Below are 13,723 nucleotides of genomic sequence, written 5' to 3'. Positions count from 1 at the left end.
TGACTTCCCTGTGTGAAGGCCACTAAGCTGTGTGATACTCTGATTTGTCTGGGGTTCTTAACTATGTTTTCCGCTCCAAAACCTCCAGACAGGCTAAACCAAACTCTTCCAGTTTCTTTCTAGCCATATGGTCTTATGACAAACATGACTAATTCCTGCTCTGTATGGTCTAAATCTTGTTAATCTGCCAACTGCTTAGCAGCCATTATAAAGCAGCTTTTATCTGGAGATTCTCATTAGAATGTGAAATTAGTCTAAGCCTAAACTACATTTTGCCAAATCCCCCCTCAGTCTGCTCTTGAAATAGAGTCTGTTCACAATAGAGCTTTTGTTTCTTGAGTGTCAGGCTGTCTTCCATGAGGCCAGATAATTTGCTTTAAAATTTTTTTATTATCAGATATATAGTATTTGCTGCAGCCTAAACTTTGGTAGCAATACATATATATTAATATGTATATATATATATATTTAAAGTTTCACTTCTGCAACAGAGAAAAAATATCTTTTGTTGCCCAATAAATAATTTTAATGGCCTCATAAAAAATACTTTTAAAATATTATTTTGTTAAATTTCATCTGACCTATTGATGCATCTAGTTATTCCTTTGTTATTAAAATCTCTCAACATTGCCAAGAAACCATTTTGCTTTTCTACACTCTTCTTCAGTGATGGTAAGTGATACAAAGAATCAGAAGTGGACAGATTAAAACAAAATTAAAAAATAAAGTTATACTAAGGAGGCTAGGTATGTATATGTGGTTCCCCTAAAAATTTATAATTTATTTTTTTAAAATAACTTTATTAGGTTTTACAAAACAATTCATGCTAAGAAGAAAAATTTTAAAAAGTTATCCCAAGACTTTAAGTGATAAAATTTTTTAAAAAGTTTTTTTTTGAAAAACTGAAATGAAGTGACCTACTCTATATTTAGTGACATAAAGACAATTTTAAAAAAGAGAGAAAGAAAATGAACATTTTCTATCATCATCCCTTCTTAGAAGAAAGGATATCGTAATACTGAAATAAGAAGGAAACAATGTCAGAATAAAGAATAGCTACTTAAAGTGAACAAATTTAGCCTTATAGTGATCACTGCAAGGTCTTCTTTTTCTCATTTTGACCCAGACCTGGAAATGTTGGAAGGCACTTGTAGACAATACGTATAGAGAAGAAAATAAAACTCCCCTTGAATTCCACCTTGCATGCTGTTCAATTATTTTATTACACTTTATCGAGATAGTTATGACTATGTCTGTGAAAGGACCTGCATTTTCGTTGGTATTTCCTGCCGCTTGCTGCCTCTCTGCCTTCACTACTTCCCTTTCTAGAGTGTTTGCAAAGCTTGCCTAAAGGCAAAACGATTGCAAGTACCATACTATCAACACAATCTTTAGAGTCATGTACGTTTTTTCCATCTTGTTGACTTGCCTTAAAAAATATCTATCAGTCCAACAAAAACAAGATGGGAGGTAACTTGAATAGGAAGTGTGTGCCACTCAAAGCCCATATTTTCCCCTGTCCATGCCAAGAACAGTTACTAAGCAGTAGGAGGAATTATTGTATACTAGCTAAGAGCTTGGGCTTTGGAGCCCGCTGCTCTTAGCACATCCTCATACTAGCTTGATAAGGTTCTGAGTATCGGTTTTCCCATCTGCAAAATGGGGCTGCCTATGTCTTCCCACTTACGAAAGTTGTCGTGAAGATTAAATGTCAGTTGGTTTGCACAGGATCTGGACCATGGTAAGGGTGCAGTGAATGGCAGCCATTGTTATTTTTAGCTGCAGGACACTGGGCACTGGGTGGAAGGTAAAGAAGTCTTTGTGTTTCTCATTGTTTGAGCCGCATTGTCACTGCTCGCTAAGTATCAATACTAAGCAACAGAGAAAGTGGGTGGATGCTTGTTGGAAAGGGCATGAAGGGTCTGTGCAGGGCAAATGTCGACTCTTTGATGTGCTGCTGGGTCATAGCAAGCTTCTTAGAAACCCCTCCGGCCTCGAATTTGCCTCCTGCTGAATGTCGACGTTCTCTGAGGCGTGGCATCCAAGAGGGAGAAGTTGAGAGAAAGCTCAAGTGTGGGTGGGACTCCCCTGAAGAAAAAGCTGCCCAAGGAATGTGGGGGGCTGGGACCTGAATCATCAATCGCCTTTTGTGAAGGGGTCCAAGATCTTAGATGCTCCCTGGGAGGGCTTAGCTTTCAGAGAAGACAAGTTCTAGAAAAAGGTTTGTTGCTTGAGGAAAAAAGTAAAGATATTTTTATTTTTTCATTTTTATTTTTATTTTGTTTTTGTCGAGGAGCAGCGGTGGAATCCGGTGGAGTCCTTCCTAGAAGGACTCAGAACTCATCTGCAAATCTACTGGGCTAAAGCAGCTTTCATGTCTCATGTTCTAAACAAGCTTTATTTTATTTTATTTTAGTCCTTCAGAACTGGCTTGATTTTTGTTGTAGAGTTTTTGGTTAATGGAAGAAGCCCATTTTTGGCTGCAGATACCAATCTCTTCTTCCTTCTTGGCTATTCCCATCGCTAGGAAAGAACTCTTGGCACCTGCAGTGTTCCAGATGGTATTGTTTGCATGTAGAAACATAGGTTGACTGAAATATTGGGGCTATAACTTTGGAAAATTATTTCCAAATAATAACTCCCCTAAGCTTCATTTTCCCATCTTTCAAATGGGGATAATAATAACACCTAACTTATAAGGTGTTTGTGAAGAACAAATGCGATAACGCTTGCAAAAAACTGAGCACCGCACCTGAGCTGTCAGCCCCGAGAAACTGTCAGTCGATACCGTGATTGTCGCCAGACAAGTAGAAAGAAGCTTGACATCTCACAGCTTATGTCGCTGATTTCTGAGCTCGGGACAGCACCGGTGCACTTCCTTCTGTCACAATTTTCTGCGCTTAGGAACTTGTGGGGTGTGTCCCCCCAGCCCCCAACCCCAATCAGAAGCAAAACTAGGGGTGGTGAAAAAAGGAATCATTGCTCCCTGTAAGCACACTCTTCCAAAAGTGGTGCCTTTTCAACACATTTTAAGACATGTTGACTTGAGATTTGTTAGATTTATGATGAAAAGATACTAGACAAAGCCGTGGGATATATATCAGTGGAACACAATTAAGGCAGTCAGAGGGTGGAGGCTTTCTCACGTGTTCATTCCCTCACCTACCCATGGTGTGGGTCCTCGCCCCTCCTCACCCCCTGCTCATTCCCGCTGTAACAGGAACGCGGCTGCCCGTCCGCCTCCTGGTACTGCGGGCTCAGGCTCCCCTTTCCTCCCCAGGCTTTTCTCAGGGTCGAGTCATGCTTTATTTGGAACCTAGAGCTATGTGAGGCCCCTCTCGCATAGCTGTAGGAAATGAAGGTAAAATGAGGCAAAAGGTGCTTACAAATTCTAATAAAAGTCAAGAAAACAAAGCCTGTCAATAAGTGGTGCCTGTTTTGAATCTTCTAAGCATGGTGATAGATTGTGCTGCATCTTCCACATTTTCACCTTTGTGATCAACACTTACTAAATGGGTGGTTAGGCTCCAAGATGCATTCTGTGGCTATGCAACGGAGTTTGTGTTATGTTTAATTGTTGTTTTTCCTGTTTCAACCTAATTATTCCACTGTGAGGACACAGTGCATGCCTTTCAATCTGGTGAGTATTCCCTTTTCCCAATGTCTCCTAAAGCTGGCTGTGTAGCAGAAAAAAACTGGGGCCAGGAGTTGTCAAACAATTATGGGCCTTGCCCTTAAAGATAATTCAATGGGTCTGGGCTGGGCCCTAGGGATGCCCATTTTTAATCACCCATTCTGGGAGATTCTGATGGAGTCAGTTTATAGACCTGCATTTAGGAACTGCTCTATCAGTGATACACACACACACACACACACACACACACTCTGCTGCTCTCAGCAGATAATAAATCCTTCCATGGGATCAGAAGCTCAGGGCCTCCCTTTTCCAAAGGAGACAGCCCTCAAGAAGATTTTGAATGATAAGAAGCCAAGCCTGGTCAAATTCCCAGGGATGGAATTTAACAGTGACTGATTAGGCATCATCTGCTATTTGAATGTTATAATAAAGACGAATGAGAACTTGGGAGAAGATCTCTCTATAACTCATCTAGAGTAGTCAGTGCCCTGTAGGCCACAGGGCAGGCTGCTGGGCCCCAGGAAGAGCACTTATTAGTTAATAGGTATGCACTGAGCTTATAAAATGTTTCGTTAAACGACAAAATCCTAAACGTTATACAGGGTCCTATTTTGTGGTCCACATGCTGACTAAATTCCCAGATGACTTAATGAGCAAATGGCAGCCCATTAAAATTACAGTAGTTTTGCAGAGAAAATAGCTCCCCAGAGGAAGGGAAGAAAACCACCAGGCTGCTCTGAGTTGATAGTTGTCCCATGAGCTCCCTTCTCTTGCCCAAAGCTCACCGGTGGAAGAAAATCTGCTGTTCTGAAAAATCTTCGCTCCCGCTTAGCTCATCCTCCTGTGTCTGAGAGACATTGCATGCTCTTGCTAAACAGGTCCCAGCTTGCTAACCTGGAAGCAACAGAGAAAACAATACTTTTGTGTGCATTTTGCCTAAGAAAGAAAACATTTATTATTAACCATTGGGAGAGAATGAAGTTGTTTTTCCATTTTGGTATAGAGACCTCAGCTTGCTTTCTAAGAGATGATATTGTAAAGCAATAACTACTTACTTTTACTAAGTTAGCAAACTGCAACCTCTGTTTCTGTTAGAAGTCACTGTAATGTTTGCTTTGCCCTCAGAAAAGACACTGTCATGCAGACCAAAGGGGCAGTTTCTGAGCTCCTCTCTTTTTTCCCCTGTATTTTTCTGAGTGCCCATATGATGCCCAGACATGCTCAGGATATGGTTCTCCCCACCTTAGAGTTTGTTCTTTGGAGACAGCATCCTGAAGATTTCTTTTCAGTGCACATCACCATGCAAGTGTCCTTCATCCTGAGACGTGGGGAGTTTTTAGTAACGCCTGAGATAAGCCTTCTGTTTCAGCTCCCGTGTGTGATTTGTGCTAAATATAGCATTCTAGAACCCTTGCCATCACAGGTCCCTAAGGGGGCCTCAGCCTTCAACTGACAAATTCTGAAAGGCAACAGAACAGAAAAGATATTTATTATATTAAATGATATTATAGTATACTGTACCGTAGCATATATCAGCACTATCCAATGGAACTTCCTGAGATGATGGAAATGTTTTATATCTATTCTAACTAATAGGCAGCTACATGTGGTTATTGAGCACTTGAAATGTGGCTAGTGTGACTGAGGAACTGAATTTTAAATTAACTTAATTTTTTTAGATCTCCTTTTTTCTAGAGCAGTTTAAGGTTTACAGCAAAGTTGAGAGGAAGTTATAGAGATTTCCCCTATATATAGGGAAATCTATATATAGATTTCCTCTGCCCTGACACATGCCCAGCCTCCCCCATTATCAGCATCCCCCACCAGAGTGGTGCATTGGTTACAATTGCTGAACCTCCACCGACACATCAGTATCACCCAAAGTCCATAGTTTACATTAGGGTTCACTCTTGGTGTTGTACATTCTGTAGGTTTGGAGAAATGTAAAATAAGTATCCATCATTATAGTATCCTACAGAGGTCTTTCACTGCCCTAAACAATTCTCTGTGTTCTGCCTTCTCATCTTGTCTCCCCTCTCTACCACCTACTCACCACAATCTCCAGCAGCCACTGATCTCCCTACTGTCTCCATAGTCTTGCCTTTTTTCTGGAATCTATATTGTAGAGTTGGACTCATACAGTGTGTAGCCTTTCCAAATTGGCTTATTTCACTTAGTGAGATGCATTTACGTTTCCTCCATGTCTTTTCATGGCTTGATAGCTCATTTCCTTTTAGTGCTGAATAATATCCCATTGTCTGCATGTGCCACAGCTTATCATTTACCTACTGAAGGAATTTGGTTGCTTCAAGAAAATTAGGCAATTATGAATAAAGCTGCTATAAACATCCGTGTGCAGGTTTTTGTGTGGACATAAATTTTCAGCTCCTCTGGGCAAAAACCAAGGAGTAAGATTGCTAGGTCATATGGTAATTTAATTTAATTTTAATGAATTACAACTTAAACTGAAATAGCCAGATGCAGCTAGTGGCTACTGTATCAGGTAGCATGGGGTATATTGGGTTGGCCAAAAAGTTCGTTCGGGTTTTTCCGTGAGATCCTATTAAAGCTTTTGTCCAGAAAGAATTTGAAGCACAGTAGGACAAAGCAGTATAACTTTAAAAGAGGGATAAGAAGGATGAAGAAAAAAGTGAGGCAATGGGGAGTCGAGAATAAAGGCTCAAAATATATGCCAGAGTAATCCACCTCCATGATGGACTGGCCCTGACTTGGACTCTGTGTTTTCTAACAGAGAAACATATGAAAGACAAATCTGGTCAATTACCCAAATGAGGATGTCCAAAAACCCTAGACAAGCCATTTGTTTAGGAGAATTACAATGAAGTTCTAAGATTAAACAAGAATTCTTCCCAAGCATTCATATTTCTTTTTTAAGATTTTTTTTTTTTGATGTGGACCATTTTTAAAGTCTTTATTGAATTTGTTACAATGTTGCTTCTGTTTTATGTTATGGTTTTTTCGATGTGAGACATGTGGAATTTTAGCTCCCTGACCGGGGATTGAACCCGCATCCCTTATGTTGGAAGGTGAAGTCTTAACCACTGGACTGCTAGGGAAGTCCCCAAGCATTCTTAGTTATCTGTGTTGTTTTCCTGCTTAAAACCCTTCAGTGGCTTCCTACTGTCCTTATAATAAATTTCAAAGTTCTTACCATGTTGTGTCAGTCAGAGTTCTTGGCTGCAAGCGCAAGTAAACTCTGGATGATTTAAGCGGCAAAGAAAGTCACTGAAAGGACTTGGGAAGCAAGTCGGGCTGGGAAGCACAGAAACCCTAGTGAGGCTGCAGGAGCAGGCTCAGAAGGCAGTCAGGAGCAAGGAAGGCCAGGTGCAGCCAGGACCGCAGCCAGCAGCTCACCAGCAGCTGTGTAGTGAGGACACTGCTCCTGCCAGGGTACAACACTACAGGCCACTGTGTGCATGACCACTCCCCTTGCCTCCCTGCACGAGACACTGGACTCTACTCTCAAACTGTGGCCGTTATTGTCCCTGGAAACCTATTCTGATACGATGCTGGCGTCACCTAACTCCAGGTGGATTCTCCAGGATTTGTGCTTCTTTGCATCACTCCCAGTTTAAAGATTGGGGCTGGTGCGTCTGACCGGCTGAATGTAGATCATGCACCAGCACCCTAGCTGCAAGTGAGGCTGGATGAGCAAGTCTTTCGTGTTTTCCAGTTTTACAGCAAGATGCATTATGCCTCCCATAAAGACTTGGAAGCTGAGAAATTCCTCAAACATAGGAAAAGGGTTCAGCCACTGGCCAGACAACAAAGAAAGAAAGGAAAGAAGGGAGGGTGGGGAGAAGAGAGGGATGGAGGAAGTCCACGCCAAACGTGCCACAAGGTCCTGCATGATGTGGTTCTTACCTGACGACCACTCTCACCTTTGGCCACTATTTTCTAGGCGCACTCATTTTCTTTTTGTTTTTATAACACGCTCCTGCCTTTGTACTTACTATTCCTTCTGCCTGCAAAGCTCTGCTTCCAGATCTTTTCATGGCTGACTCTTCCTCATTTAAGTCACCTCTAAAATGCTACCTCCTTAGTGAGGCTTTTTCTCTGACCAGCTACTCTGAGCCCTGTGGCCTCTGCTAATCACTCTTCATCTCGTCACCCTTTGCTGTATCATGCCATTTTATTTTCACTCTAGTTCTTGCCACTGTGTGATGCTATCATATTCACGTAAATATTTACTTCTTTATTGTTTGTTTCTTCCCATCCCTGACTCTAGAATGCAGGCTCCATGAGAGCCGGGATCTTCCATACCTTGTTCTCACTGCATCTCCAGCACCTAGGGCGCTAATTAGCACAGGGTGAAAGACAATATTTGTTGAGCGAATAATCAATGTAAATCCTTTACAACATCATATTAGATATAACAATGTGTTTCATTTAACCAGTTATAACAACCCAAATATTACTAATAATAGAATCCTTTATATTAAAAGAATGCTTTACAGCTTTAAATTTCCTCTCCATTATTTCATTTATTCCTGAAAAAAAAAAAAAACCCAAAGATACACATATAAGCATATGTGTAGCGCAGAACATCATGGCCATCACACCTGTTACATGCTACCTGTTAGTTGATCCTTGAGACCACAGACCTGTGGTCTCTTGTAAATTACGCTGATTGCCATAAGGTTTTGATTGGTAAGATGTTTATGCTTTTGACATTAAGAGTTTTTAAAAATTCAATTCAGTAGACCCCATACAGAAGAGCACTTGGTAAAGACTTGAAAAAGGAGGTGGTTTCCTACCCAGCCTGTCTCCTCTAACCCTCAAGGTGGAGCTGACTTTTAAGTCTTCAAGTTTCTCAGTCTCCACTCTAGTCTGCAAAGCAGAAGACTACCCACAAATTTCATCTTTGGCATTCTCCTTTCTTACTGCTGATATCTTACTTCTTGAGTTACAGAAGTGGTATCTCACTAAACTTCCTTCTTGAACCATTGGTGTCATATTCTTTTCAGGTTAAGGAACCTCCTTTAATAGCTTTGGAACATTATTTGTATTTTCAGACTTGCTGTAGTCTAATGGTGAGGTCACATCATCGAGACTAACTGTGATAAAATATATTGACCAGGTTAAGTATCATAAACATGGGGCAGGGAAGGAAGTCACTTTTTCTTTTTTTTTTTTTTTTATAAATTTATTTATTTATTTATTTATTTTTGGCTGCTCTGGGTCTTCATTGCTGTGCGCGGGCTTTCTCTAGTTGTGACGAGCAGGGGCTACTCCGTTGCGGTGCGTGGGCTTCTCATTAAGGTGGCTTCTCTTGTTGCAGAGCACACGCTCTAGGTGCGTGGGCTTCAGTAGCTGCAGCATGCGAGCTCAGTAGTTGCAGCATGCGGGCCCTAGAGCGCGCGGGCTTCAGTAGTTGTGGCTTGCGGGCTCTAGAGTGCAGGCTCAGTAGTTGTGGCGCACGGGCTTTGTTGCTCCGTGGCATGCGGGATCTTCTCAGACCAGGGATCGAACCCACGTCCCCTGCATTGGCAGGCGGATTCTTAACCACTGTGCCACCAGGGAAGTCCCAGTCACTTTTTCTTTAATCCCACATCACTTTTCATTTTGAGATTCTCAGGAAGGAAGGCTTGTTGCCCAGGGTACTGGCAAGTTGGAAGTCGAAATCGACACTGGAGGCAGGTGGTTGTGGGTATCTCACCACGGAGCCCTGTTGAAGGATCTTGAGGATCAGCAGGTAAACTAGGGTAGGTAAGGAATCCGTGGGTTCTAAGTCTGACATGGCCTCTCAGACTGTAATATATGTCTAGACGTTGGAGTAGAGAACGGGCGTCCTGGGATACAAGGCCCACCCTGAGATTCACTGGAGTCTGTAAGAGGTACACGGCCCTCCAGACGAGCCCCGTGACCTAGAGCGTTTAGGGAGTGATGAGGGATGTGCTGACATGAAGAGCCACAGTCGTTCCTCCTGACCTTGCAGAGCTTAGCCAGGGCCCCAGATGTAAACTCTTGCCAAACTAACTATGGAATGTCTTACATGGGCCCAGAGATGGACAAGTTCTTGAACTACTTCCTAAAATAGCAGTAGTGCATGTAGGAGAAGGTGCATCAATTTTCCCTGTAGCTTTGATATCACAAGGTAATCGACTACGTTTGTCAAGTGACCATGTGAGCACATCATTCCTCAAGCCACAAATGAAAATTGGTCCTGTTACTATGTAGTCACACCTTACCAAGGACACAACTGCTATTTCCTTTATATCTTGGAAATGGTTATGGTGATTTAAAGGGAACACTTGTATTTGGAGGTATACGTTTTTATTCAGAAGAAGATTGGACAAGGATGAGGAAGTTAGGTCTTCCTTGATTCTTGCCTTCCTGGTCCTTTTTTGGTCTGTGGGTAACCCTGCTTCTGTCTGAGGGATGCCTTCACGCTCTGGATGCAAAGGTGCTCTTTGTTTCCAAGACCATCACCTCCACCCACAGCTAGTTTGGGTGACTGTAGATCATGAGACAGATTTGGGAGAGTGACGCCAGAAACTGAAAGCCTGGCCTTCTTATTTTATGAGTGAAATCAGCTTTCTGAAGAATGAGTAGAAGAAAATGATTTTTCTCCTCTGAGGCAACTTAATACAACGTGGAGCCAGGGTGGAGGGAACCAGTGTAAATTCAGCATAAATTCAGTTCCCAATCCTTTATGAGGCACTATCATGTGCAGCCCACAGTGACGTGCTGGGTATACAAAATAAATAAAGTAGACATGCCAGGAGCCATTAATTATGAGTAATTAATTATGAGTAATTAAACGCAGGTCTGCACAAAGTGCCTTCAGAATTTAGAGGAGGGGCACCTGGCTTAACCTGGGGAGTATGAGCGAGTGAGTGAACCTGAGGGATGATGTCCGGCAAGGGGAGGTGGGACATTAGGTCCAAGTCTTTAGGAAGAACTAACAGTTAGACACAGGCAGAGGGAGAGGGATTCTAAACAGAGAGAAGAGCATCTCAAAGTGAGTGAAATCAGAGCAGCTCCAAGGGACTGGGTCAGAAAATGCAAAGCTGGAGAGGATGGAGAGGAAGGTGATGTCATCAGAGCTGTCAAACTTTCTGAAGAAACAAACATGGCAGCGACTTGGGAGGTCTCAGTCTGCTTGGAGATATGTACAACAATTCTTCTGGCAATAAATGTACTTATAAGGGTCGAAAACAAGATGCATGTCACATACTTCAAACTCACTCAGACACATGTCGGGGAAACTGAGAGACTTAAGTTCAAGCATTATTAATATTCTCCATCAAATGTGGGACCCAGGCCAGAGAGAGTTTTCTGTAATAAATTTTTTTCCCTTGGATTTTATCCTGTATGATACATAAAGCTTTGGGCTGTCTGTTGAGAAACATTTTTAAACTACAAGCAACTGACATTTTGGTCTTGCAGAAACTGAGTATGTATGGCTCCAGTCTGAGGGGGATGGAAATTATTTTTATTCAGCAGAGTATCTTTGTTGGAGAGATTATAAAGCACCCTACAAAAATTAAGTCATTGAGCTTTCCTCTTTGCGTGGAAAAATGTGCTTGAATGGCCCATGCATGAATCAATTTTCTTGCCTGAGATGGAGAAGCACTGATATGAGAATAGGTTTGGAGATACACGCCAGTCACGTACCAGCTGATCTCTAAAGACTGGCCTTACAAAGTACTGTCCTCTTTAACACACCCCTAGTTACCTGGCCTGCGGTGCTGATTCATGAATTCAGCAGCTATTTAGGAAGTGCCTTCCTGTGCCAGGCTCAGCACCAGACTGTGGGTCACAGCGATCAACAAGACAGAAACAGGTCCCTGCTCTCACGAAGCTCAAGTTCTGGTTGGAGGATTCGACAATAATCAAAGCAAACAGGAGAATGTAAGATGGTGGTTCACGCCATGAGGTAACCTAACAGGATCACGGAGCAGAGAATTACCCTTTGGGGGAAAGGGTCAGGGAAGGTGTCTCTGAGGAAGTGACACTGGCAGACCTGAATGATATAAGGAGGCAGCCATGCAAAGATCCAGGGGGAGGGAAGAGCAAAGGCCTTTAGGAAGGAATGGGATTGGCAAGGTCACCAAGTGCTGTGGGGTGATTCAGGCTCTGAAGTTTTCTGAGGGTTCTGAAATCAGCCTGTCCTGGTTTGATCCCAGCTCTGCCACATACACACTATATGACTTTGGGCATATTACTTAACCTCTCTGAACTTTTCTTTTCTCTGTAAAATGGAAACTGTTATAGAGTCTACCACAGGATACTTTTATGAGATAAAGCTAGTAGAATGTCTGACTAAGAGTGAGCTTAAATAAATGTAGCTCTTCTTTAATAATTGGTTCAACTAAATTTTACTGAGCAGCTACTATTTGTGCATCTACTATGGTAACCACTATGGAGATTCCTCCAAAAATTAAAAATAGAACTACCATAGGATCCAGCAATTCCACTTCTGGGTATATATCCAAAGGAAATGAAATCACTATCTTGAAAATACATCTGCACCTCAATGCTCATTGTAGCACTATTTATGATAGCCAAGACATGGGAGCAACCTTAGAGTCCATCGATGGATGAATGGATCAAGAAAATGTGGATACATATATACAATGTAATATTATCCACCCATTAAAAAGAAGGAAATCCTGCCATTTGTGACCACATGGATGGACTTTGAGGGCATTATGCGAAATGAAATAAGTCAGACAGAGAAAGACAAATACCATATGATCTCACTTCATGTGGAATTGAAAAAAACTGAATTCATAGAAACAGAGAACAGACTGGTGGTTTGCCTGAGGTCGGGGTGGGGTGGCATGGGAAGTGCGTGAAATAGGTGAGGTGGTAAAAAGGTAAAAACTTCCAGTTATAAATGAATTAAGTCCTGGGGCTGTAACGTACACCATAGTGACTATAGTTAACAATACTTTATTATATATATGAAGGTTGCTGAAAGAGTAGATTTTAAAAGTTCTCATCACAAGAAAAAAATGTGTAGTTATGTGACGTGATGGATGTTAACTAAACTCATTGTGGTGACCATTTCACAATATATACATATATCAAATCATTATGTTGTACATCCTGGACTAATACAATGTTGTATGTCAATTACATCTCAATAAAGCTGGAAAAAAAGAGAAATAGTGAGAAAGAACCTCTAATTGAATATTTGCTATGACCCTGGGAAGGTTTTCTGTAAAATGAGACTAATATTAATTAGCCTGTCTACAAAAAACAAGGTTCTAGAGGGGACAATACATGTGAAAATGAATTTCAAGTAAATAGGCGTGATAATAATTCAAGGACTTGTAAAATAGTAGCCAGTGGCCTAGAAGAGTAAATAGAGTTTACCTGAGTTAACAGCATATGATTAACCTAGGCACATGGAGGAAAAAATAATAATAATTTGTTCTACACACTTTTTGAGCATCTACTATGTTTCAGGCATTATGCTGCAAACTTATTGCTGGGGTGTCTTCTTCTGCTGTCACCTTGTCCTAATGTTTGGGGAAAGAGTTCTCTTTTTAGGCTATGACCTTAGGATTGATAGAAGACATATCCACAGGGAAGAAGCTCTTTATTGCTACATCACAGATGGCATTTGTGAGCTAAATGCTGGGTTACTGTACCTCAAAACACTTATTTTCCCAATAAATATTTACTGTGTTCCTGCTCTATGTTAAGCAATATTTTAGGTACTGGAGACAAAGAGTGAATAAAGTCCCTGAGCTCATGGATTTTATAGTCTCTTGGCAAAGAGTTATCAATGTCTAACTTGATAGAGATTTCAACAGATAATCCTGGAAAGACATAGATGCTCCTATTGTAAACTTTCTCTGGGCACAACTAATATCAGGTGTTTGGAAGAAGGATTCTACTTGGCCACCAAAGTTTTCACCACTCCAAATTTGGAAGCCAATTTTCAGGGTTCAACAGATGGATAACGTAAAAAATTGCAGTGGCGATCTAAGCCATTGGCTCATTTTCTCAATCAAGAAGAAATCCAGAGGCAACACATTGCATGTGTCAAAAGAGCTTGTGTGTTGGAGTCAGACAGACCTGAGTGTGAAGGCTGCTCTTAAGCCTTAC

General features: G+C 41.5%; 1 protein-coding gene across 7 annotated transcripts in view; it reads right to left on the bottom strand.

Moving 5' to 3' along the window:
* LOC309665525 (uncharacterized protein) overlaps positions 1–13,723 on the bottom strand; it is a 572,167-nt gene that overhangs the window by 21,470 nt on the left and 536,974 nt on the right. For 6 of the 7 annotated variants that reach the window (XR_014266444.1, XR_014266445.1, XR_014266446.1 and 3 more), the window contains one exon: positions 4,423–5,096. The gene's annotated coding sequence lies outside the window, so the exon portion shown is untranslated. The remainder of the gene's footprint in view (positions 1–4,422; positions 5,097–13,723) is intronic. The other variant, XR_014266447.1, reaches the window with a different exon arrangement.

Source organism: Balaenoptera physalus (assembly GCF_965194825.1).
Source record: "Balaenoptera physalus genome assembly, chromosome: 8".
Classification (NCBI taxonomy): Eukaryota; Metazoa; Chordata; class Mammalia; order Artiodactyla; family Balaenopteridae; genus Balaenoptera; species Balaenoptera physalus.
This window is presented reverse-complemented; position numbering and strand designations above follow the sequence as displayed.